Raw genomic sequence first — 26065 nt, forward strand, 5'->3', positions numbered from 1 at the left:
CGATACACATCGATTAATCGATATAATGCTCTACGATTTATTGGCATCGATGCTAAAGGTAAACATCGATTTATATCGCCGTGTTTGACCTCGGACATTAGACGCGACTTTATTTTGAAATCCAGTTCATTGTTGCTTGCTTCCTCTTTCCGGGAGCAGGGAGCAGTGCGCGGCGTTGCTGCACGTGAAAGGGGAGTCGACAACTAGCACGCGGCTCCTGGGCTGGTGCTATGGCTAGTGTCCAAAAAGACGAGGAAATTTGCTCCCCTTTAGGCTTCAAGTCATTCGTTTGGAAGCACTTTGGATTCCAAAGAAAAGATGGCTCAACGGACAAGACACGTGCAGTTTGTAAATCCTGCCATGCGGTGATCAAATATTCAGGGAGCACAAATCTCGCCGCACATTTAAAGAAAAAACACGACATCAAAGTTCAGTGTTAAAGTAAGCAATTTGTATACTACAATACTCTTGTAATTTCCTAAATAAAGAGTTTGCAGTACCTTGTTGATTTTGCGTATGAATTGTTGTAAATCAGGATATTGTTCTATATCTTTTATTAAAAAAAAAAAAAAAATCGATCGTAGAGCACTATATCGCGATATATCGTGAATGAATCGCAGCAGGCTTTAAGATATCGGCAAATATCGTATCGTAGTTCTTTATATCGATATTATATCGTATCGTGACAAAACCCGTGATTTACACCCCTAATCCTTACAAATCACAATTACAAGTTACAAGTTGTAGATGTCAAATCACAAATGGTATGATATTCAAGCTACCGTTTTTTCCATGTATAATGCGCAAAATTTACTAATTTATTGTCCTAAAATCTGGGGTGCGCATTATACATGGGTACAATTTATAACCTTTTTTAAAAAAAAATTTTTAATTATTTTTTTTTTGAAGAAAATCTTGTCACGGATGGAGTGTGGAAAGGAGCAAGGCGACCAAGTGCAGCTTGGACCAGGGTTCATTGGAGGAACTCAAAACACAGACTTGGTAAACTAACATAACTCTCTAACAAAACCAACAACAGGACTGACCGACAAAGACGTGGAACAAAAAGACAGGGTGACATTACCAAAGACAGGCACAGAAACCTGTGTTATTGTCAAATATTGTTTTTTAATCTCCATGGCGGACTGGACGTCATACGGAGGCAGTAGGGGTGTAAATCGCGGGTTTTGTCACGATACGATATCATATCGATACAAAGAACTACGATACGATATTTGCCGATATCTTAAAGCCTGCTGCGATTCATCCACGATATATCACGATATAGTCCTCTACGATCGATATATATATTTTTTTAAATAAAAAATATAGAACAATATCCTGATTTATAACAATTCATACGCAAAATCATCAAGGTACTGCAAACTCTTTATTTAGGAAATTACAAGAGTATTGTAGTATACAAAGTGCTTATTTTAACACTGAACTTTGATGTCGTGTTTTTTCTTTAAATGTGCGGCGAGATTTGTGGTCCCTGAATATTTGATCATCGCATGGCAGGATTTACAAACTGCACGTGTCTTGTCCGTTGAGCCATCTTTTCTTTGGAATCCAAAGTGCTTCCAAACGAACGACTTGAAGCCTAAAGGGGAGCAAATTTCCTCGTCTTTTTGGACACTAGCCATAGCACCAGCCCAGGAGCCGCGTACTCCTTGTCGACTTGTGTACTTGTTGTCGACTCCCCTTTCACGTGCCTGCTCTGCTCACAACACAACAACGCCGCGCACTGCTCCCTGCTCCCGGAAAGAGGAAGCAAGCAACAATGAACTGGATTTCAAAATAAAGTCGCGTCTAATGTCCGAGGTCAAACACGGCGATATAAATCGATGTTTACGTTTAGCATCGATGCCAATAAATCGTAGAGCATTATATCGATTAATCGATGTGTATCGATGAATCGTTACACCCCTAGGAGGCAGTATCACTGCGCATGCGCATTATGGATCCGATGCGAATAGTCCTCTTCTCTTCTTGACTGACAATGAATGTGATAGTTTAATACAATCAGCAAATAACAAAATGCGTATTACAGGTAATATTTTATTTCACAACACTTTGCCTTGTTCCTTTCGTCTCTGCTGTTCACTTCAAACACGCTCCATACGAACGCAATGCTCTCATATCAGATGCTTGCTCGATCACCTGCTCTTTTGCTGTCACAATGTACCCTACACAAATCCGAAACATTTGTTGCGGCTCCGAGTCACGACGAGGGGCAAGTTTGGGTTTCCAAGGGTGTTTTTATTCCTCTTCAACTTCTCTCCCATACAAAGCTGCCTTTTTCACATGTCCGCACGCCTTTTTCACATGTCCGCACTTTAACCTAACTGATCGTGATGGTGCCTTTACGGGCAGTCGGAGAAATCAACGCCAACAAAAAAAAAATACATCCAGCCTAGTTAATACCATACCAAAGACTATAAAAATGGGACCCATTTCCTCCCTGCTTGGCACTCAGCATTAAGGGTTGGAATTGGTGGGTTAGATCACCAAATGATTCCCGAGCGCGGCGCCGCTGCTGCTCACTGCTCCCCTCTCCCCCAGGGGATGGATCAAAATCACACGGGGATGGGTCAAATGCAGAGGACAAATTTCACCACACCCAGATGCCTGTGTGACGATCATTGGGACTTAAAAAAAAAATTGGGTGTGTATTATACATGGGTACAGGCTTTTTTCCAGCATTGACATGCCATTTTTAGGGTGCGTATTACACATGGGCATTATACATGGAAAAAACGGTAATTACCGCGCTTGTGTAGTCATACAGCAGGCTCCCTCTGAGATCCAAAAGTTACACAGGACAACCACCCCGCTCCATGTCTCCTTGTTCCGACCTTTCTCATCCACATGGCAAAGTTTGGGATTCATGGCCAAGGATGCATTGGCTGCCTCTGATTGGACTCAAGTCGGTCCTGATTCTTCTTACAGTCCTTCTACCAAGCTTTTCAAATGCGGCATGAACCAAATCCTTTCCTTTACTTGTGGAGTGCACGTGAGATCTTGTTCTGAGAAAGCGCCCTCGGCTTGACATTTTATGCTGTCATCAGATGATGAGCGGGTCCTCGCCGAGGTCCAAGTGAACTTTGGTCAACAGGGCCTTCTGACGTTGGGTTAGTAAAAGGTGCACTTCCTGTTGTCATTAGACCTAAGACTGAATACCGCCCTTGCGTGTGACAGTACCCATTGAAACCCGATGCCCTGCAAGGTATCGCTCCTGTTATTTCGGATTTATTAAAAGCTGGTGTCATCATTCTTTGTCCTGATTCTCCTTGCAATACTCCGATTTTTCCTGTAAAAAAGGCACCTCCTTCTGTCGGGTGGAGGATGGTGCAAGATTTGCAAGCAGTAAACAGTGCTGTCATTCAGACGGCACCTTGTGTCCCTGACCCGCACACCTTGTTGAATTCGTTAACGCCCGATGCGAAAATATTTTCGGTAATTGATATTAGCAACGCCTTTTTCTCTGTTCCTATTGCTGAAGAAAGCCAGTTTTGGTTTGCGTTTACGTACGCTGGGTTGAGATACACCTTTACCAGGCTGCCCCAAGGGTACTGCGAAAGCCCAAATATTTACTCGCAGGTAATGGCAGCCAGCATGGCAAAATCAAGTCAGATTTTGCTCTATGTCGATGACATTTTGATTGCATCTCCTGATTTTGATTCTTGTCAGGCGGACACACTTGCATTGTTGCATCACCTGGCAAAAGAAGGCCACAAGGTCAGCAAAAACAAGCTCCAACTGTGGTCCGAGGAAATTAAATATTTAGGCCACAATCTCAGTTCCCAGGGTCGAACTATAGTTGAAAGTAGGAAAGTCTCCATTTTGCAGGCCCCTAAGCCACTCACTAAAAAAACAAATGCTGTCTTTTTTAGGACTCGCTGGTTATTGTAGGAGCTGGGTGCCTGATTATGCTCAAATTGTTGCTCCTCTGTCCAAACTGATGTATGTTGAAGACATCTCAATGTCCACTCTGTTGAAATGGACTCCTGAGGCAGAGGGTGCATTTGTGCTGATCAAACAGGCTTTGGTCTCTAGCTCCACTCTAGCTTTGCCCAATTATGACAAGCCGTTTGTCCAAACTGTTGATTGCAAAGGTCATTATATGACCTCTGTCTTGATGCAATCACATGGCTCAAAACTTCGCCCTATTGCCTTTTATTCTTCTAAATTGGATAGTGTTGCTTGCGCTCTCCCACCATGCGTGAGGGCCGTGGTGGCGGCCTCCATGGCTGTGGAAAGCAGCGCCAGCGTTGTGTTGTTTCATCCTTTGACGCTGAAAGTTCCGCATGCAGTGTCGGCTCTTTTGCTACAAACAAACATGACCTTTTTGTCGCCTGCTCCATGTCCTCTCGTCTTGCACTGATTACAGTTCGATGTCACACATTTCCCCTGACGTGTTGCTTGACGTGCAATCTCAGAGCCCCTCTCAAGAACGACTCTCTTGGGAAAGGCGAGGTGCCATAATAATTGTTAAAATCACAATAAAAAGAGAAAGAAAAACAAAAAGGAAAATTGCAGACTCAAGAATTAATGTTTTCTCAAAATGGTATTTAGTCCCACTTCTCCTAATTCAATTAAGAAAATCTAACATGTCAGTGAATTTGACACATCCACAATTCAAACTGATACAATAAACGTTGACTTATAGCCCTTGAAAGTTGTCGACTCATTCAACTGTACTCCCGCAATAGTCCCCGACACCTTCCATATTCTGTATCTGTTCATGATGAACACAGACCCACCTACTTCCAGTTACATAAAACAAACCTCCACATCGGTAAATAATTTATCAAATCTAAAACGACATTACTTTTTTTCTTTCTTTCTTTCAACGATAACCAACTTATGCCGTGAAAACTGAGCCCCCACAATCAATATCATCTGATGTGACCAACTAATCAAGCAGTTGTCTTCTTTGTGAACTGAACAACAATATTTAGCCGGTAAATAGTAATAGGGAAAATTCCCAATGCACTTTATGCAAAATAAAACCTTATGGAAGAGATCGGTAACCTTTTATACTCAAATAGGCAAAACAGGCAAATTGGCCTTCTCCCACTGAAAACAAAACAAAAACCAACACCAAATAGTCATTTTTCTTAACAATATCACATTTCGTTCCCCTTTCTACAAACAAACGAATACTTCCACCCCTTGCCTGCTATGTTTTGTCTAAAGAACCATCATCTTTCAGCTATTGTCCAAGCCCTTTCCATTGGAAGTCCATATCTCAGAGATTGCCACAACCCCAAATTTTAAAACTATCGTTGGTCATCCTCGACTTTGGCAAAGTTCTTACTGAGAAAAATTCTCCCACTCACCCCAGAAGTTAAAAATGTTTGCATTCAGAATTCTACATCTATAGTGTCAAGCACTTTTATGTATGGTGAATAAATTACCACCACTTCAACTCTTTGCATATCATGTCCTTGTCCGAGCACACCCATAACCTCCTTTACATATCAGGTCAGCATATTCAAAAATATTACAACACTCTTGTATAACGTATGCCCCACTCTTTTCAACGTTTAACGTACCGTAATTTTCGGACTATAAGTCACGTTTTTTTTTCATAGTTTGGGTGGGAGGGGGCGACTTATAATAAGGAGCGACTTATATATGTTTTTTTTTCAAAAATGCCCCCCCCCCCCAAAAAAAGTGAAACCGCGATAAACGAACTGCGATGTAGCAAGGGATTACTGTAATTTGAATTTCAAGTGACGTCAGCAGCGCGACGCGGCGTGGCACGGGGGTTGTTTACATAAAGGACAAAGATTGATCACGGGATGACGAAGGGCCCCACGTACTACCGGCATCATTACGGCTTTGTTTTCAAGTGACACAGCGGACGGAGAGTTTGAAGGATTTAAGGATTTGGAGTGACACAGAAGGTTTGAAAAACTATTATGGCTTTTACCCACGCCCGGTCTTACTCTAAGGAGCTCTCTTTCACCTCCGTGGATTGAAGTCGGGGGCCGGCGCTCGGCCGGGTGGCTGTCCGGGGACGGTGGATGGGGCTCGGACATGGCTTTTACGCACGCCCGGCCCTACTCTAGGGAGCTCTCTTTCACCTCCGTGGATGGAAGTCGAGGGCCGGCGCTCGGCCGGGTTGCTGTCCGCGGACAGTGGATGGGGCTCGGTCATGGCTTTTACGCACGCCCGGTCCTATTCTATGGAGCTCTCTTCCACTTCCGTGGCTGGAAGTCCACGCCGCCACACGCCTGGAAGTTTGTTTTGTTAAATAAAGAGCCGTTTACCAAACCCACGTCTTTCCTTGTACTTTGTTAACGCTACAATATAGTTATATAATAGATCTGTGGAAATACGACAAGGCTGTCGTCAGGGCTCACGCGCGGCTTTGTTGACAAAGGACGAGGAATTTGATCGATGGATTTAATGATTTAGAGTGCACAGATGGTTTGATAATATTATTGGTTATATAATAGTTATTTGATTTCTAATTTATATATCATTATATGGGCCTGTGGAATATTTTGAAGTGCAAGCACCGTCAGCTGCGCGCACCCATTGTTGACAAAGGACGATCGATGGATTTAATGATTTGGAGTGACACAGATGGTTTGGTAGCATTATTGCTTATATAATAGTTATCCATCCATCCATCCATTTTCTGAACCGCTTAATCCCCACGGTGGTCGCGGGCGCGCTGGAGCCTATCCCAGCCGCCAACGGGCAGTAGGCGGGGGACACCCTGAACCGGTTGCCAGCCAATCGCAGGGCACACAGAGACAAACAACCATCCACACTCGCACTCATACCTAGGGACAATTCGGAGTCTTCAATCGGCCTACCAAGCATGTCTTTGGGATGTGGGAGGAAACCAGAGCGCCCGGAGAAAACCCACGCGGGCCCGGGGAGAACATGCAAACTCCACACAGGGAGGAATCGAACCCGCACCCTCCTAACTGTGAGGCGGACGTGTTACCCAGTGCACCACCGAGCCGCCCCTATATAATAGTTATTTGATATATAATTTATATATTGTTATATGGGCCTGTGGAATATTTTGAAGTGCAAGCGCCGTCAGCGGCACACACACATTGTTGGCAAAGGACGATCGATGGATTTAATGCAGCGGTGGCCAACCCGCGGCTCGCGAGCCGCATGCGTCTCTTTGGCTGGTTTCATGCGGCTCTTTTACATTCATATCAACATTTGTGTTTATTTTTCGTGCGTATTTGCTTCGCTTGAGTTCAATATGGTATTTTGGTCAAACGCGCATGCGCGTGAGGTGAAATCCCGCAAAGGAGGAGAGACAAACAGAGCGATTGGTTTTGCTGGCTTTTTAATAAATGGCGACTGTGACTACGGGGGCCCATTAGGTCCAGAAAAGCTGACAAGACGCTTGCCAAAATGGCAAGGAAGAAATGCACAGCTAAACGAATATATGACGATGAACACAGGACGTTTTTAACAGAGTTAAAGTTGTTTTTTGTTGAACGCTATGGCAAGCCATTCTGCCTGATATGTCGGACGTCATTGGCGCATTTAAAAGCTTCAAATGGTCAGCGCCACTTCAGCTCACTTCATGCCAATATCGATACTTTGGACTTTGCAAAAGGGACTGAATTTCGCAAGCACAAGTTTGGAGACTTTGAAAAGTCAGGCAGAAAAATAGGTACAGTTTTTCAAAAAAATTACGAAGCACTCAGAGACTGTCACACTTGCATTATTTCAACTGGCTTGGAACATTGCACGGGCTAAAAAGCCATACAATGAAGTGGAGTTCGTTAAAATATGCCTCAGTGACGTTATTGAAATCTTGTCTCCTGAAAACGACAAACTAAAACGAATGGTCTGTCCCGCCACACATAGTAAGTGAAAAAACTCATGTTTTTGTTTGTGGAATTTGTTGAACTGAGAGTTTGTCTGTGTGAGACAATGCACACAATGTTCATTGTTGAAAATGTGGTCTTTGGTCTGTGGTTTTAGTAATGTAGGAGTCAATTTGTCGTTATCATGTTGGTGCGTGACATAATAATGTCACACAATAAATTTGGCTGAGCAAAGGTGTGTGTGTGTGTGTGGGGGGGGGGGTTCATGTGTGCTCATGTGTATGATGTGGCTCTTTGCGATGACACAGTAAAAAATGTGGCTCTTAGTCTTTGACTGGTTGGCCAGCCCTGATTTAATGAATTAAAGTGACACGGACGGTTTTATAAACGTGTTATTTATGTAATAGTTTTTTTAAAATAACTCTGAATGTTACGCCAGCGTCGTTCTCAGCTCTTCGTTTGTGTTTATGTCACGTTAGCATACCGATTGTTTAGCCTGTTGTTGTTCGTTCATGACTGTTCTTGGTGTTGGATTTTGTCGAATAAATTGCCCCCCAAAATGCGATTTATACTCCGGAGCGACTTATATATGTTTTTTTTTCACTTTTTTGGGCATTTTATGGCTGATGCGACTTGTACTCCGGAGCGACTTATAGTCCGAAAATTACGGTATTACAAATAGAATATCATGTGTAAAAAGTCACCATTTATTTATTCCGCCCAACAATGGCCTATATTAGAGCATCTTTTCCCTAATGCTACCAAGCTCCTGTAATTTCTCTTTCTAGCAGTCACCCATTGAAGCTACTCATCGCAGCTTTATAATTTAGCAAAAATCGAATATCTACTAACCCACAGTTTGTTGTCATCCCAATTCTTACGTCCACCAAAAGTTTCAAATCACAATGACCAAATTTGCTTTTACTCACTCATCAGGAGAGAAAGACATAAGGTGGAGATTAGTGAAGTGGTGGGGTTGGGGGGGTTGTAGAAGAAATAGAAATATGCGAATGAATGAACGAGAGAGAAGAAAAATACAAATGCTTTGAATACTTTTGAGTAGTATTAGATACATGGACCCTGTATAGTAACTGTATGTGTATTGGTTTCAATAGGACAAATTAATATTAAAATTTATCAGGTCTTATCAGGAGATACAGTATATCAGTGGCCAGTGCTCATCAGTTCCGCAAAAGATTTGCTGAATAATGCACTATCACTCCAGGTTCATTGATTTCTTATGGGGTTAATAATCTCCTTTATTGCCCTTTATTGTCACCAATGGAATCATAACAAAAGGAATGTTATTCAAATAAAATACCAACAGCAAGAGGAAATAAAATAAAATACAACTTGTAGACAAAACAAACCAGCCATACGTATCGGCTGAAAGAAAACAGAGAGAAACACAGTTAGTTGGAGGGTGTGTGAAAGGGGAGGGGAATGAATGAATGAATGTTTGTTTCAAACATGTAAACTATACATCAATCAGTCAAATGAAAAAATAAAAATTAGATAAAAACAAGGTGAAAATCACTTAAACTATGACTTTGTAGAAATGCTAGGTACAAACAATATACAATATACTGCACAAAGTGGGTAGAGTTTACTTGTCTAAAACGGAGTGGGAAAAAGTAGGATTCATTTAATTCCACACCCTATGCAATTTAAGACAGAAATAACACAATATTTAGTTACCTGTAATAGAGTTGTTACTTTACCTATTATTGTCCGTGACTTTCACATGTAGAGAAGATAAAAATGCAATCAAACGATGCAATTTCAATGTGGTTATACGTGTCAATTCTTTAAAGGATTAAATGGATGGTTCACCCTCCTCAGTGGAGTCCCAGCATCCCTATTAGTAATAGAGAACTCGATTCATTTATGGTTGACTATTCTGCGCTGAAGGCAAAAAAATGTGGGTTCGGTGGCTGATAGTATGTATGACCTGCATTATTTTGGGGTTCCCATATGTCAATGCTGGTAGTGGTTTGGTGGGGCAGTGCTGGGGTTGTCTGTTGAAATAATGGCAGTGAACTAACCTGTGATATAAATCTAGGACAGTTTCGAGCTATGTGTCCATACTGATTACACACATAACATTGGTAGTTTTGATATGGATTGTAATATACATACAATTGATTCCTGTTTTTTGAAGTTTTACCTCTGCCTTTCCCACGGCCCTGCACACGGCTCCCCTGGCCATTATAGTAAAAAGAGTTACTTTACCGATCCTCTGTTTGTGTCAATTGCAATCTTCAACCATCCTTCTCTTTTTTCTCAAGTTGTTCCTTCAACACTCGCAGCTGCATGTTTTTTATTTCACGGTCAAGGTCCTCATCCTGTTTATTTTCTTTCTCCTGCCTCTTATCACAGTGGTTTAAAAAATGGCACAAATGCTTTCCCCAGTTCTCCAGAGACAATGAGTCACAATGCCGTCTAATGCATCCTGTATCTTTTTTGGTTAGGTTTTGTAAATTGCCTGCTTCATCAGAGACTGTAGTCTGCTCGACAACGGATATTCACCCGTCTCAGACTCCCATAAGAGGCGAACACGTTCAAAATACTTGACAGGGTTTTCCCCCTTCTCACGCCCTACTTCACCAATAGCCTTGGTAGAAGGCCGGGAAGGGTACATCAAGTAAAGTGCATCCCACACACATTGAGAAATTTATATATATATATATAAATATATGTACCGTATTGGCCCAAATATAAGACGACCCTGATTATAAGACGACCCCCAAGACTCAAGTTTGAAAAAATACTTTTTGAACACCAAATTTAATTTTTATACAGAAGATAATTACAGTACATCTGAAACAAATGATTATAACAATATATTCGAGAGAAAAAACATGTTATTTTGCCTCATTCAAATCATGCAAAAACTCTCTATCACATCTTAATATCTGAACAGTTAAAAACGTAAACTAAAGTGCAATCACATTTGTAAATGAATGGCTTCTGTTTTTTGAAATGTAAATACACCAATCTACTGTAATAAAACAACAAAATTGCAATAACTGCATTAACCATCAAAGCGAAGTCTAACTAACTGTAGTCTTGAAACAAATCTGAATAAGGAAAAACATTGCAATAAAATAATATTATTATTATGCAATGTTTTGTTGTGCAACAGACAGAAATACAGGACGTCAACGTTCAACTTCTGACGTCACACAACACTCGTAGACGGCACACAACGGTTCTGCTATACTAAATAACCATAAATGAAATACTCTGCAGCACACCGTTAGTCGCCGTGCCGCTGCGTAACAGCTAATCATACGATGCGAGGCAAACTTAAAGGAGCGCGCCGGAGCTGTCAATCAAACGGCGCGCACACAAAGCAAACCACGATCAGACAAACGGCACACCAGTGGACAGTAGTATTAATGAAATGTATATACTCACTTTGTGTTAAAGACACACACAATCACAGCAACATACTGAGTCGATACCTGCAACCTTTAACTTACCCAACAATCGCGATAAGCCGAGGTAACTCACGCAAGACGTAAGGCGCGGTGACGTAACTTCGCTTTAAAGGTATCTGGCGCCATCTAGTGTTGTGAATGGTTATATTGTCTAGGCCCCGAATGTAAGACAACCCCCACTTTTTCAGTCTTATTTCAATGCAAAAAACATCGTCTTACATTCGGGCCAATACGGTATACACATAGTGAACAGGAAGATTTTCTATCTTTGTTTACCAATGAAGAGAATGAAAAAGCAACATGTATTTTAAAAGGGAATAATTTAACAGAATTACCTGATGGTGCGAGATGATTCAGACTGTTTAAGGAGCTCAACGTTTCTTTCAGATGTTTCCTGAGTGGATCCGGAGTTTCTTTGGTTTCCTTTTGCTATCCCTATTTTGGCTTGGAGTGCAGAAGGTGAAGTGCACAAAGTCTCTGTGGCGGTGGAAAGAATGGTGCGCTCAGCAAAACCATCTCTCCTGCTCAACATGTCACCTGTGAATAGTTTTCCCAATTCAGGCATACTGAGAGCTCTGGATTGCCACATCCGGTTGCGGAAAAGACTCGCATTTTTCCTGGCCACCACTGGCGGGGTCTCTGGTGAAAGATCAGGAACTTTTCCCATCTCAGAGACAAGACTAGTCTTCGTCAGACAACCTGCACAAGAGCTTTCACATCGAGCGAGGATCATGTTTTTTCAAAGTAATGCTTGCCTGTGAATTCTGTAATGAGCAGGATTGTGTAGAGAATAATTCGTCTTCGTAAGAACTAAAACGGTTGTGTTGTGCCCGGTTATCAGAACATTTAATTGAGCCCCTATACCCTGCAATCCTTTGATTAAGCGAGGCCCTGTATGCCAAATTATATGACTGAATGTCACTACTTTTAGCCATAGGCTTGTCAAAGTGAGCCAGATTTTCAAAGGACTTTATCTTGTGTTGGACAGAAAAGGGATTGAAGTCCACAGAAAATGGAGTGTGGTGAATGGTCTTTGTTGTTTCGCTGGTCTCCAAAAAAACCACTCAGTGGACGATGGCTGGTCCAGGTAAGGAAGCACTTCGGTGACACACGGCTGATTGGGAAAAGATTTATTCAACCGATGTCAAAGTGATGTCTCTCCAAAAGTTAGAGTGGCCCCAAGAGCAAAGATGTTTCAGCTCTCGACAGCACAGATGTTCGCCCCAAAAAGGCCCTCGCGCTTCTTACTCTTGCCCCTTGCGCCCTTGCGCGCCTGCTCTTGTCCTTCGCGCCTCTGCGCCTCTGCACCCTGCGCGCTCCTTGCTCTTCGCGCTCTCGTCCTTCTTGCCCTTCGCGCTGTTCCTCCTCTCTATCTGTTCTCCCCCATCATTTGTACCTCGTAAGACAACAGCTGCGGTCCGAGTCTCACTCTACTGGTTACTTCCGATGCCCTTAAAAGTGCATGGACAAAGGTCTTCCTGGTCACGGACGAATGGCCCTTCCATATTCTAAGTACCTACACATTACTGAAACTAGAGCTTCTCTGTACCGCAAAAATAGCTTAGGGTCTTCTCACTGCTGCAAGGTCGCCATTTAAGGTGACATACAGTGACGCATAGAATCCAAAATTTACCTCATTCCCCCCTCCGGGACTTTATAAATGTCCCGAAAACGGTCCAAAAAGAGATGACATCGGTAAACATCCAAAAATCTTCACCCAACCAAATTTTCTGATCACGTCTACAATTTGGCCTATACCTGCACAGCCTATATCACGCTCGAGGCATGCTACTTAAGGCTATTTTAACTAGGAAAGCTCAAACTACTTTGGTATCCAATTGCTCCCTGACAGCAATCTGAGGCCTCTCAGGAACCACAAATAAAGAAAATTGAAGTCCACATTATTCAAATGGCGATAACCACCCCCCTTAGGTAATATCTCAACACCGTCGATAATTAATGAAGCAATGAATTTGGTGTGGTCCGTTAGAAACCTCAAAAAGTTGCCGGCCCTCCCTCGAGAAAAAACCCTGCCAGTCTAATGACACGGAAAAAGAGGGAGGCCCTTTCTAACATCCTCAGTGATTCCCTCCACCCGGCGTCAGCCGGGTACAAGGAGTCCTGGCACATATCACAATCCACAAAACAGTATGAGCTCACAAAACAGAAGGAAAATAAATGACAAGTTCACCGACCGCTAAACAGTCAAACTGCATTGTCAATGTTAACATGTGAAAAGTTAAATGAATAAGATAAAGTAATTGCAGCATGTAGTCATCAGATAAAGTACTGATTGATAAAATATTGACGCAATATCACAGCATACTGAAACGTTGAAGCGCCCTCAGTGTTGCCCCCCTTGCATATGTAAGTGCCTGTCGATGCAAAGTCCAGTCCACTGAATGCTCAGTAGTGAATTTGCCCCGGGATCACTGCTCAGGGCCCGCCGTCCATCCAAATCTTTATGTCCACTCCACCGTCCTCAGAGTCTCTTTCCAGGCCCCGGTCAGCGCCCACGGGGTCTGCAATAATCGGGATCCACTGCCAGTATTTAACGATGACAACAGCACAAAACCTTGAGTTGCAATGAAAAAAGCAGCAATGCCCAGCGTAGGCCGGAAGTCCTCCCGGCCCCCTTCGGTCACCCCCAGTAGACGACATCTCCATAACCAGTCGTCTGCAAACTAAATCTTCTCTTTTGGGGTTGATTGGGGCACGGGGACGACTGGTGGTCGTCGTCTCATCGAAGTGCTCAGTAGAACCTCCGAGGTGTTCTCGGCATCTACTCCTATGACCCAGAGGCCCACGTGATTCCTGAAACAAACTAACAAACAAACAAACAAACAAACAAACAAACAAACAAACAAACAAACAAACAAACAAACAAACAAACAAAAACTTAGTTATGAAGTTATGAATAATCCCCCTTATTTCTCGTCGTGTTGTCAGTCTCGCAAGATCCGTCCTGTAGCAGAGTAACTTCTGCCTGTTCAAGTTAGTCTTTCCTGCTGCAGCTGTCCCTGTCTGAAGTCCTGTCAATCAGTCTTTGCAATTGCTTTTTCCCAGTTCAAATCTTAATTTTTACTCCAAATTTTCCTCTTTGATTCCAATTTTTCTCAGTATTCTCAAATGGGCATCAGTCCTGTCAGTTTTGTTCACCCAATTTGTTTATGTACATTATCTTTGTCTCCCCTTCAAGTCATCTTACTGTTCAAATCAGTCGCCCTTTTGAATGAACCTGTAATCTTCCCAAAATGATTTAACTATTCAACTCTTTTCAACATTTGTTATGCAAATTAACCCTCTTAAAATGTGTTCTTAAATACTTTCCCTTCATTAGCAGCTTTAATGCATTCATATGTTAAGAAAGTATCCCTATTGCTTGTTTCTGGTCCAGTTTCCTATTTTATTTAATTACCTTTGAAACATTTGTTGTCTATTGCGCTGCAGTCTAATCCCTATTAGCTGTATGATTTGTCATCATTCGTGCTTTTCCGTTGAAACACTTTAACCGTTACTGTCGCTAAATTGTTACCATGCTTTGCATCCATTCCAGGCTGTTGTCTCCCATTAACTCCTTTCCTTTCGAGATGCTTCTTCTGCTCCTTCCATCACTGCCTGTTGAATTCTGGCACGTCCTGTTAAAGCCTCAAAAATAATTGAATCCAAAAAAACATTGAATGTCACAAATAGCTTTCATATCTACTTACTCATTTAAATGTAACTCCCCCCTCTGACACATTCACTCAATGTGTCATCAGGGATTCAAAAAGGAACCGCCAAAACGTCCTACCGCATCATCATAAATCCTGCAGCCAGTTTGTCGAACCTTTCACTCATCCAGAACCGTCATCCCCAAGTTCCTGAAAATTCAGTTCACCCCACACTCGGCAACAAAACAACAATCATCGCACTCCTGCCAGTGAGCATACAGCCCTGCTGACAGCGGACCCTTGTGCTCACAAAAAGTACACAGAGTATCAAAATAAAACATAGTCACACAACGAATCATGGCGCCCGGGGATTCTGTCCTGAAAATCCTCAATCATCACAAAAATCAAAAGGGTTAGGGTTAACATTTTCACGTGAATTCAATATAAACTCTCCAAGACTGCAATCGGCAACCTGCAAAATTATTACACGTTATAAAACAGCCAGCAATCTGCTCCTTGGCTGGTGGTTGATGCTGCAATAAGTCAAGTGACGCACAGAAACAAAGCAAAGCTTGCACTTGCCACAAGCAAGCTTAAGTTTCAAATGTTTGGTTGTCATCCACATAGTCAGTCATCGCGTCGGGTGAGTCCAAGTCCGTCACGTCATATCGTCCATTGTCCTAGTGTTTGATATTAGTCCTGTCTTGTCCATTCGTGTTGCTGAAATGGGCCTTCTCCATGAACTATTTTGTTGTTCATGGTGCCTCTGATTAACCATCAGCTGTTGGTTAAGGTTACAACTCATCACTCATCAAACTTGGGTGTTCCAGTCTCATGTGAGAGGAATCTTACCCTCAACTGTGACCCTTTTACCCCAACTCCAAAATACTTTGGCCTTTCACCCTGTCCCAGACACACATACACATTCTTAACCACACAAGTGCCAATTCAGTCACCTTCATCGCTCAGCTCTCATTCCACACCAAACAAATTTAGTATGTGTAAGTGAGTAGGCAATCAGTGAATATTGAAGGTAACACTTCATTTCTGGATGTTCTTCTCGATAAAATATTTCATACAATCGTACCTCACTTTTACCATAAAACTGACAATTAAATGCCTAACAAATTCAGTTATTTCTACTGCTGAGCCTGTTCAAGGGTGAGCATGGGGAAAGAAGCAGCCTCAGATGGTCCTTAAATAATTTTATCCTAATCAATCATTCTGATCGAACCGCTGGGTAAAGATACTCAAAAGGGTCCCTCCGACAGTCTACTCCACTATGGTGTTTTCACTTTGCCTTGTCAATGCATTTGTTATTTGAGTCCTATCACGTTTGTCATCTCGTTAACTGTCATTTTGTGTGACTCTTATGCCGCATTATTCTTAACCGTCAAAAGTTTCCATGGCTGTTATTCCTTGAACTTATCGGACTTTCTGACACCAGAATTCCCCGTTAGGTGTCATTAACTTCTAATTTTATTAATTAATAATAATCAGGTCCATTGAAAAATCTAGCCACCTCTTGACTGCATCCTATTTGGTCCTAATGTCCTATTTTCATCTCCAATTTGTCAATGACTCTATGTCTAATTGTTAAGCTGGATGGACTCAATGTGATCCTACTCTTTATTTCGTACAATTTAGCCTATCTGTTTTATCCAAATTTACCCTCTGATTATGATGCTTTTTCCTTTTTCTGTAACACTACACCTTTTGTTCCTGATTTATTTATTTATCTTTCTTTTATCAAGACTCCTCAGTTGTGTCAAGTTCAGTGCCCAAGCAAGCTTCCATTCACTTTGACCCAAGCCCACCAAATTTGGTTACGCCTCAGCAAGGAGTCCAGTTTGCTTGTTGCACATTTCAGGTCTCATGGTTCTTTCGCCGCACCTCATTGTCAAGTTGTTGTCTTTAGTTGTAGCCTCAGAGCCAACTCATTCCTCACTCTCGGATGAGTCCATTTTCAACTGAGTCCATTCACATCTTGTAAGTTTCTTCACTCTCGCCTCAGAGGATGTCGTTTTCCTCCGGAGCGTTGTGCTCCCCCCAAGCACAAATATAGTCCATCTTTGCTCTTGCAAAAGGTCAAAGGTGCTTCAGAGCCTTGCACCGTTTTCTTGTTGTTCTCAGCTGTCGGTGGAGTCTCGGGATCGAGTTTCAGGGTCACTGCTGGATACTGGAAAAGACAGACTGGGACACCAAACTTAAATATCGTCTTCCAATTAGCCATTAATTACCTAGTACCTTTTGTTAATCAAACTTCCAATTCTCCTATTAACAACAATTTAATATATTTGAGAAAAACGTTGCCTTTCCTTCATGAGCTCTCGGCTGTATTGTGATGGACCTTATTTGAACAATTTTAAAGTGGCAGATTACCCCAAACTTAAAATTTCAAGTCTTAACTGTGATTTCTCTCAATTATACTGTGATTTCCAGAAGCTCATCCTAATTTCAGGCTACATTCTATTGTTTGTTTTCCTGCCTTTGATTTTATGCAATCCTCTCTATCATCTTTTCACCTTTCCTGATTTGAGCCTTCAATTTCAGACAAAGTTTCCCAATTTTGCGTACAGAATGTACATTATTCATAATTAAGTCATGTTCCAAACATTGCATCCTCTCTGGTTTGACCTCAGTATTATTGGTGTTATGCTCACTTACCGATATTACTGGACTATCTTGAATTTTTAATTCTCCGCCACTACATTGAAGGCCATTTCTCAGCTGTTCACTTTTCCCATGCTCCAGTTGGGCTCCATTATTCGAATCTAGAACGTGGTTTTCATTTGAGTTTCTTACTTTTGGACTTCTAAAATGCTCCTATCGCTAATTTATTTGTACCGAGCATACTCTTACAAAAGTATTAAAAGAAACAACCGATTACTACCAAATCCAATCTCTCCTCGTTGGCATCTCCTCCTCTATTTTGAACTTGCTGCTTTTGACCTGTACGTCTTGTTACAGTGGGCACTGGTCAGCCTTGTCGGGCCAACGCAATTTACGAGCAGGCTCTCCATGCATACAATTCAGTCCTATGTCTAAATCCAGAGAATTCCTTTAATTCCAGCTGCTGCTGTGGCCCTCACTTGATACCTACCTCTCTTGCTCTCATAAATTAGTGTTGACCGGTTGAGTTTTCTTTAGACACTCGAATCACCTATATTTGGGTTGTAGTGGTTAGCCCTCGCATGCTCCTACTCCACGTGTTAGACGGCTGTTAAACATTAATTCTAAGTTCATGCTGTGTCTCTATGTCCTCCTGGAGACAACGGATGTATCCGCCGTCTCAGGTTTTTTTTTTTCAGAATCAGAAGTATTGAGGAGAGCCCCAAAGAAACGAGTATCAATAATTTGTTTTCAATTTTGTCATCCTTTCAGCAATTTAAATTAATAAGTTGAGCTTTCTTCAGATCCAATTTCCTATTCCTCTCAGAATGCTAAAAGGAGCGTCAGCTGGCCTTAGAGGGGTCCCCCATTATTTACGAGGGGGCCACACTCTTCTGCCACCGCTTGCTGTCGTCCCAGCATGTTTTTCTTTAGATACATCTATATTGGTGTCGTATTGGTTAACACACGCATGCTCCTATTTCTCCAGTTGGTCATGCATTCTTTTGCTCCTTCAGCATTCCGTCTTCCATCATTTTGTCATAGTTCCTTTCGCTGCTGACCGCGCAGGCTCCTAAAATGGGCACAACTCCAGCCGTTCGCACCGCCCCGACGTCACCCGCGCGGGGAGGGGCCAGCCTGAAACACAGTGGGCAGGTACAGGTTGGCCACCCTGCCGCCCTCTTCAACGTCTCTCCCATACAGAGCCGCCTTTTTCCCGTGCGCGCACGGAGCGCGGTGGTGCGTTTACGGGCAGTCGGAGAAATCAACATCAACAAAAAAAATTACATCCAGCCTAGTTAAGACCATACCAAAGACTATAAAAATGGGACCCATTGCCTCCCTGCGTGTGTGACGGTCATTGGGAAAAAAAAAAAAAAAAAAAGAAATTTAAAAAAAAATTCATAAAAATTGGGTGCGTATTATACATGGGCACAGGCTTTTTTCCAACATCAGCATGCCATTTTTAGGGTGCGTATTATACATGGGGGCGCACTATACACGGAAAAAAACGGTATTTAAAGATACAATAAAGTGTTTAAAACAGGGGTGGGCAAACTTTTTGACTCGGGGGCCGAACTGGGTTCTAAATTTGGACCGGAGGGCCGGACCAGGAGCAGATGGACGTAGGCGTTGTGTGAAGTCATATAAGCGACCTGTAAAGGTCATTGCATAAAAGATCTTGGCCTTTAGTAGGTAGTAAAGCATGGATATTCCAAACAAGTTTTTTTGAAAACAAATGCATTTATTAACAGCATTAAAAAAATAATAATTCACTAAAAAACTGCTATCAGTGATTCTCATAAAATACGACACTGTTATTATGAATAACAATCGCCATCACTTCAGTGCCTGCAGGTCAGATTAATGAAAGAGGTTTATCTTATGAGATCACATCAAACGGCAAACATTCTGACCAAATATATCATCTTGAAGAATCGGTGAAAGCATACATCCAAATAAAGTAATCAAAACAGCAACACGGTGAGGGGTATCTGAAAATCAGAGCAGAGTTTTAACTCGCAAACACCTGGTAACAGAGGTGAGGAAACGGGAAACACCTCCTTAAAGTAAGCCTTAAGAACTTTACAGGTTAAGATTAGTCGCAAATAAGTGGTGCATCAATGTCCTTGAGCATCCTGCATTGTTTGAAAATGAGAATGGTCGCTAGTTTCAATCCCTGCTATGTGTACAAATCATATTCAAAATGCATTTTTTTACAATAAACTTGAGAGCCTCCCGTTCATTTTCAGTGGGAACAGTGTTGTTGGTCTCCCTTTTTTGCTAGTGCGTCATAGTCTGGAGTAAAATTTGTTGTGGCAATTCTTAGGCGAGATCCGAGGTGTTGGTCCGTTTACCTTGATCTGTGACGGGTTGATGTTGATGTGGCTGAACGTCACGTCGCGTACGTCGAGCCAAATTGGCCACTCTTTTTTTAACATTCGGCACTCACTTCTTTTTTTCGGGCCACTCATTTTAATGGAAGGATTCCAGGGGAAGGTTTGTGGGTGGCTTTAGCTCAAAACTGCATCCGAAAGCTCAGCGCGCGAATTATAAGAATGCTGTCGTCAAAGCCCACGCTCTAAATTCGGGACTGATACGAATAGAGCGAGAGTGCGCCAAGTCCGTACTACTGAGTACGTACGTACACGCACTTGTGAGTGTGCACCGAGCTTTCTGACACGGCTTCCGGTAGTAAATGCGCAGGCGAGCGCTTCGCCATCTACTGGGAAAACGCAGTCATTGCAGGCAAAATAACCAAAAAAAAAAAAAAGTTTAATAATACAATTTGTTCAGGGTTGGCGGGCCGGATTTAACGGTCCCGTGGGCCGGATGTGGCCCGCGGGCCGTAGTTTGCCCACCCCTGGTTTAAAAGTATAATAAAGTGTTTAAAAATAAATGATAAAAGTCTTGTGCAATGCCCTCGCGCTGGGAGCGCGTCAGCCGGTCAGCACGGCAAGAGCAGAGCGGAGCCGTGACACGTTTACACTTTAAAATGACGAGCCGGTCAGTGAGCTCGCGTTGTACGGGCATCTCGTTACACAGCGGGTCAGGAAAATGATAATCAGGTGGCAAACGTTGAGGACTGACAGTTAGCAGTTCCGTATTGGCGACGCGCGCTTCAGAAGTCTAGCGCGGAGGGCACGTGAGCCGACCAGCAGGGTGAAAGCGGAGACGTGACACAGCCGCGCATGAAGGAAAAATGCACCGCTGTGCAGAAACAGGTGGGACAACAGCGATGAGCGCTGATAGTCCGGGGTGTGCACTGAGGACAAGCGCCGGGTGCGCGGCTGGCTACCGCACACGTAGGAAAAACAAGCACCGCAGTCCAGGATTTGGGACAGCGGCCGGCAATGAGCACTAATAGGGCGAGGCGCGCCTCTGAACAATGTGCGGATGTTAGCACGGCAAGAGCGGAGCAGAGCCATGGCACGTTTACACTTTAAAATGTTTAATAAAGTGTTTAAAAATAAAATTATAAATGTCTTGTGCGGATGCCCTCGCGCTAGGCTGCAGGGACGCATCAGAGCAGTGTTGTGACACCTTTACACTTTAAAATGTTTAAAAAAAATGTTTAAAATACAATAACGTATTTAGAAGTACATATTTGTATAAAAATTAAATCATAAAAGTCTTTGTGTGGATGCCATCGCGCTGGACTGCGGGCTTTAGAAGAAAGATTATAGAGCAAAATCAGGATGCATCGGCTCAGTCAGAAGAGCAATGAAAGAGTCACTTTTTGTCCTACTGTACTTTGTATTTTTTCTCATAATCATTTTTCATTTTCTCCCGCGGTGGGTGATCTCCGCAATTTGAAGCCTTCAGTTTGTATTGATGATTAAAGTTATTATTTTACAGTACAGTAGTTATTTGTAAAAACAAAACAAAACTTTTATACAGTACTTGTATTTGTTAACAAATGCTTGGGCCTGTAAAAAGGTTTTGTTCTTTGATTTCAATGTATTATGGAGTATTTCATTGAATAATAATTGTAAAAAACATAATGGTTACTACTTCAAGAATTTTGCCTATCACAGATTCTTTTTGGAATGTAACCCCCGCGAAAAACGAGGGTTCACTGTATACACATGAATCACACATTTTATACAATTAAATTGGATGTACAGGATCCATACCAACACCTCTGCTATGATATTGAATTATGAATTAAGGTTCCAAACTACCCTACTTTAAACATAATACCAAAAATATAGAAATGTGTTTTGAAGATTTTTGGTTGTTTCAATAATGCATTTTGTCAATACACTTCATAGTGCGGAACGGCCTGTTTATTTCCCTTTTAAATTATGTAAAAAAATTTAGGAGCAAACATATGTTTTTGAGACAACTTTGTGTGTTTGTTTCTTTCGGCTTCACCATTCATCACAATTTCATTTCATGCACTGTTAACACATGACTTGCCAAACTGGGCAACGAGATGAAGCAATTTTGCTTATCTAGTCCCGCCCCGATTTCAACCAGCAATTTATGTACATCACTTAGCTCCATAACTACACATTCTATATGTAACTATTTCTATCACAAAAAGAACAAGAGTGACATTCTAAGTTGTATAAAGGAACAGCGTGGTGGTTCATATTTCTTTGTCCAAGCATCCGAATAATCAGGATTCTTGAAAGTTCATGTCCATGACTCTTGAGAGTTTATAAGAAACTTTATAATACAAGTTTCTGACATTGCAATGAAGTCTTTTTATCCAGGGCTTGGTATGTTAGACATGATATAAGCAGATGCTTTCATTTCATGATGTTGACATGTCGACACTGGTATTGTTTTAGGAATGAACTCTTCACTATTCTTCTGATTCAGATTTGCGAGCAAATTACTCGTGATTGTAACTTGTTTTGAAAAATCTTTTCTCATACTGACCTCAATTGATACAAATTATAATACACTTTTATCACAATTGACAAAGAATCTAATGTCTCAAGATAATGCATAACTCCTCCACTAGATTTGTGGATCTTTCTCCTGTGATCAAATTTGTATCTTCAAGGTGAAGCCCCCACTTCCATACCCCACGGTTGGGGCTGTCCCACGTTCGGCAGTCCACTCGGTGATGCCTTCTACTGCACGCACCTCGGCATGTGCAGATTGGCTCAGCAAGGGTGGATATTTTTCCTGTGCCTGGCGCTGGCAACCGGGATGGCTGTGCGCATTGGTCAGGATCAGCTTGACTCAGCGACAGCCGCCTGCTCATCTGACCGGTGCTGACCGGGTCCGGCTCCCGCGTCTTGGCCTCGCAGTGGCAATTTGCGTGAGTCCACCATCATTTCCCTTTCATTTGTTTCAAGATGGCGGCGCGTGCATACGCAGCGACTTCTCTCTGTCCCGCCCGAACGGTGTTTTGTTTGTCTAATGAGTGTTTGTCCGGCAGTTTTATGTGTTCGTCTCGTCGTACTGAGTCGTGCTACAGTTACAACAGGCAGGTTCTGCTCGACATCGGCAAAAGCGAGTTTTGTCGAGTTCTTCACTTTGATGCGGGGACATTAAAGGAGCTCGGACTGCTACGTCCTGAAGCGTCGCCGGACTCGTCTGCTATTCCTCCCCCAGTTGGGAAGCGTCGAAAGCGGTGTGCGAGGAGGCTGAAGAGGGGCAAGCGCGGAGGCGTCCGGGCCAGGCTGGCGGCCAACCCAGCTGGCCCGGCCGTGCCTTCCATTCTTCTGGCGAATGTTCGATCGCTGGACAACAAAATGGATTACATTCGCTTGATGCGATCTACAAACCGGACAGTGCGTGACTGCTGTGTGCTCGTGTTCACTGAGACTTGGTTGACCGTCAACATTCCGGACTCCGCTGTACATCTGGAGCGGCTAGCGTGCTATCGGGCGGACCGGGCAGTTGTACAAGGGGGAAAATCTCGTGGCGGTGGAATATGCGTATACATCCGTGACGAATGGTGCCGGGACTCTGTAGTGGTATGCAAGCACTGCTCGCCACTGGCGGAGTTCGTGATCATTAAGTGCCGTCCTTTTTACCTGCCAAGGGAAATGACCGCGAGTCTGCTAGTCGCGGTTTACATCCCGCCTTCCAACATCGAAGGCGACAGGATCGCGGCTCTTAGTGAACTGTACCAGGCTGTCAGTGAACAACAGACAGCGCACCCTGACGGTTTCACCATCTTCGCTGGGGATTTTAATCATGCTAACCTGAAGTCTGTTTTTCCGAGGCTTCACCAGCATGTTAATCTTCCTACGCGTGGCGACAGCTTCCTGGACCTGGTCTACTCTTCGCATAAAGGAGCTTTCAAAGCCGCCCCCCTCCCCCATCTTCGACTTTCTGACCATATCACTGTTATGCTTTTGCCCGCATACAGACAAATGGTGAGAGCGTCCAGGCCAGTTGGCAAGCAGGTACGGGTGTGTCCTGAGGGTGCCTCTGATGCGCTTCGTGACTGCTTTGGCTCTACTGACTGAGACATGTTTAGGAGGGCTGCCACTTGCGACGATCGGACAGACATTGAGGAGTATACTGACTCTGTTTCCTCCTACATCAGGAAGTGCATTGATGATGTTACTTTCTCAAAATAGATCGTCACTCGGGCTAACCGGAAGCCATGGCTGACAGGTGCTGTCTTCAGGTGCTGAGGGCCAGGGACAAAGCCTTTAGAGCTGTCTCGGGGCATCAAAGAAGCAAAGAGGGCGTTCTCATGCAAAATTACCGCCCACTTCAAGGACAGCAGGGACGCACGGAGCCTTTGGCAGGGCATTCAGACCACAGTGGAGTTTGGGTGGTCAGAAAGTTGGATACGTTCAATTTTTGACTTTCACACAATCATGCATAGGAGTCGCACAAGGCGACAGTTAACAAGACTGACTGCAATAGGCTGCCTAAGGCAGAGGGACCGTGTGAGACTTTTCCTTAACATTAACATTAACATCGGCCAGCAGGTTTTTAGATCACACAATAAGTTTGAACTGGAGTATTGAGGGAAAACCTCATCTTCACTGGAAGTTGTTGCTATCATTGGTTGTTGTTTTTGTCGTGTTTCACCCTACACGTTCCCCGACCCGTCCGCTGTCGTCTCAGTTTTTTATTGATCTTTTTTGTTATTGTTTTTATTATTTTTACTATTCTTCTTTATATTTTCTTCCTTGTGTTTGGTTGATCGGGTTCACATAATCATATGATAAAACAGGAGGGATATGTCAGGGTTTTCCAAACTATCTTGATCTGTGATTATGTTGGAATGTATGTAACCGGTAATAAATAACTTAGCTTGTCCCATCCTACACAATGTCGTAAAACATCCCCTGCTCTGCTAATCTAAAGGTCAACAGCTTTAACTTGTTTATTCAGTCCACTGTCACCCCCACCCTTTTTCTCTTAATAAAGATGCTCTTGTGGGAAGCGAGAGTCAGACTTCATTCGACCATCGCTGTAAAGCACAGCGACGAGTGAACTCTCCGCCTGCAGGTGTCTAAAACGACTAACTTGTCTCCGAGTGGTTCTTGCAAAATAAGTTAGAGTGAGCACCACTCTAACAGGCGCCATACCAAAAAAAAAAAAAAGTTGGGATACTTTTCCTCTGTGAGTAAGTTCCAGAACTGTCCATGAGCTCTGGACTTCAGCTGAATCTCAGCATGTAGTGTCTAAATCTCCTTTAACCTCATTTTAACCTTACCAGTTACCACTAGCTTCAATCTTTAAAAAAAAAATTTTTTTTTTAAGAAAAATCATGGTACAACCATTTTTGAAGAAAATCTTGTCACGGATGGAGTGTGGAAAGGAGCAAGGCGGCCAAGTGCAGCTTGGACCAGGGTTCATTGGAGGAACTCAAAACACAGACTTGGTAAACTAACATAACTCTCTAACAAAACCAACAACAGGACTGACCGACAAAGACGTGGAACAAAAAGACAGGGTGACATTACCAAAGACAGGAACAGAAACCTGTGCTATTGTCAAATATTGTTTGTTTTATAATCTCCATCGCGGACTGGATGTCATACGGAGGCAGTATCACTGCGCATGCGCACTATGGATCCGATGCGAATAGTCCTCTTCTTGACTGACAATGAATGTGATAGTTTAATACAATCAGAAAATAACAAAATGCGTATTACAGGTAATATTTTATTTCACAACACTTTGCCTTGTTCCTTTCGTCTCTGCTGTTCACTTCAAACATGCTCCATACGAACGCAATGCTCTCGTATCAGACGCTTGCTCGATCACCTGCTCGTTTGCTGTCACAATGTACCCTACACAAATCCGAAACATTTGTTCCGGCTCCGAGTCACGACGAGGGGCAAGTTTTGGTTTCCAAGGGTGTTTTTACTCCTCTTCAACTTCTCTCCCATACAGAGCCGCCTTTTTCACATGTCCGCACGTCACTCTCCTCCCTTCATTGTAACCTTATCGCGGTGGTGCCTTTACGGGCAGTCGGAGAAATCAATGCCAACAAAAAAAATACATCCAGCCCAGTTAAGACCGTACCAAAGACTATAAAAATGGGACCCGTTGAGTCCCTGCTTGGCACTCAGCATTAAGGGTTGGAATTGGGGGGTTAGAT

The 26065-nt window shown here is 42.9% G+C and overlaps 1 protein-coding gene across 3 annotated transcripts in view; it reads left to right on the forward strand.

Annotated features, from left to right (window-relative positions):
• The window catches only part of LOC133154557 (uncharacterized), a 71261-nt gene that overhangs the window by 32308 nt on the left and 12888 nt on the right, over positions 1–26065 (forward strand). Inside the window, exon 1 of one of the 3 annotated variants that reach the window (XM_061279373.1) lies at positions 22510–22807. The exons of the other annotated variants lie outside the window; for them this stretch is intronic. The gene's annotated coding sequence lies outside the window, so the exon portion shown is untranslated. Of the gene's footprint in view, positions 1–22509; positions 22808–26065 lie in introns of those variants that run through there. 3 annotated transcript variants of the gene reach the window in all.

The sequence above is a fragment of the Syngnathus typhle genome, linkage group LG5 (genome assembly GCF_033458585.1).
Source record: "Syngnathus typhle isolate RoL2023-S1 ecotype Sweden linkage group LG5, RoL_Styp_1.0, whole genome shotgun sequence".
Classification (NCBI taxonomy): domain Eukaryota; kingdom Metazoa; phylum Chordata; class Actinopteri; order Syngnathiformes; family Syngnathidae; genus Syngnathus; species Syngnathus typhle.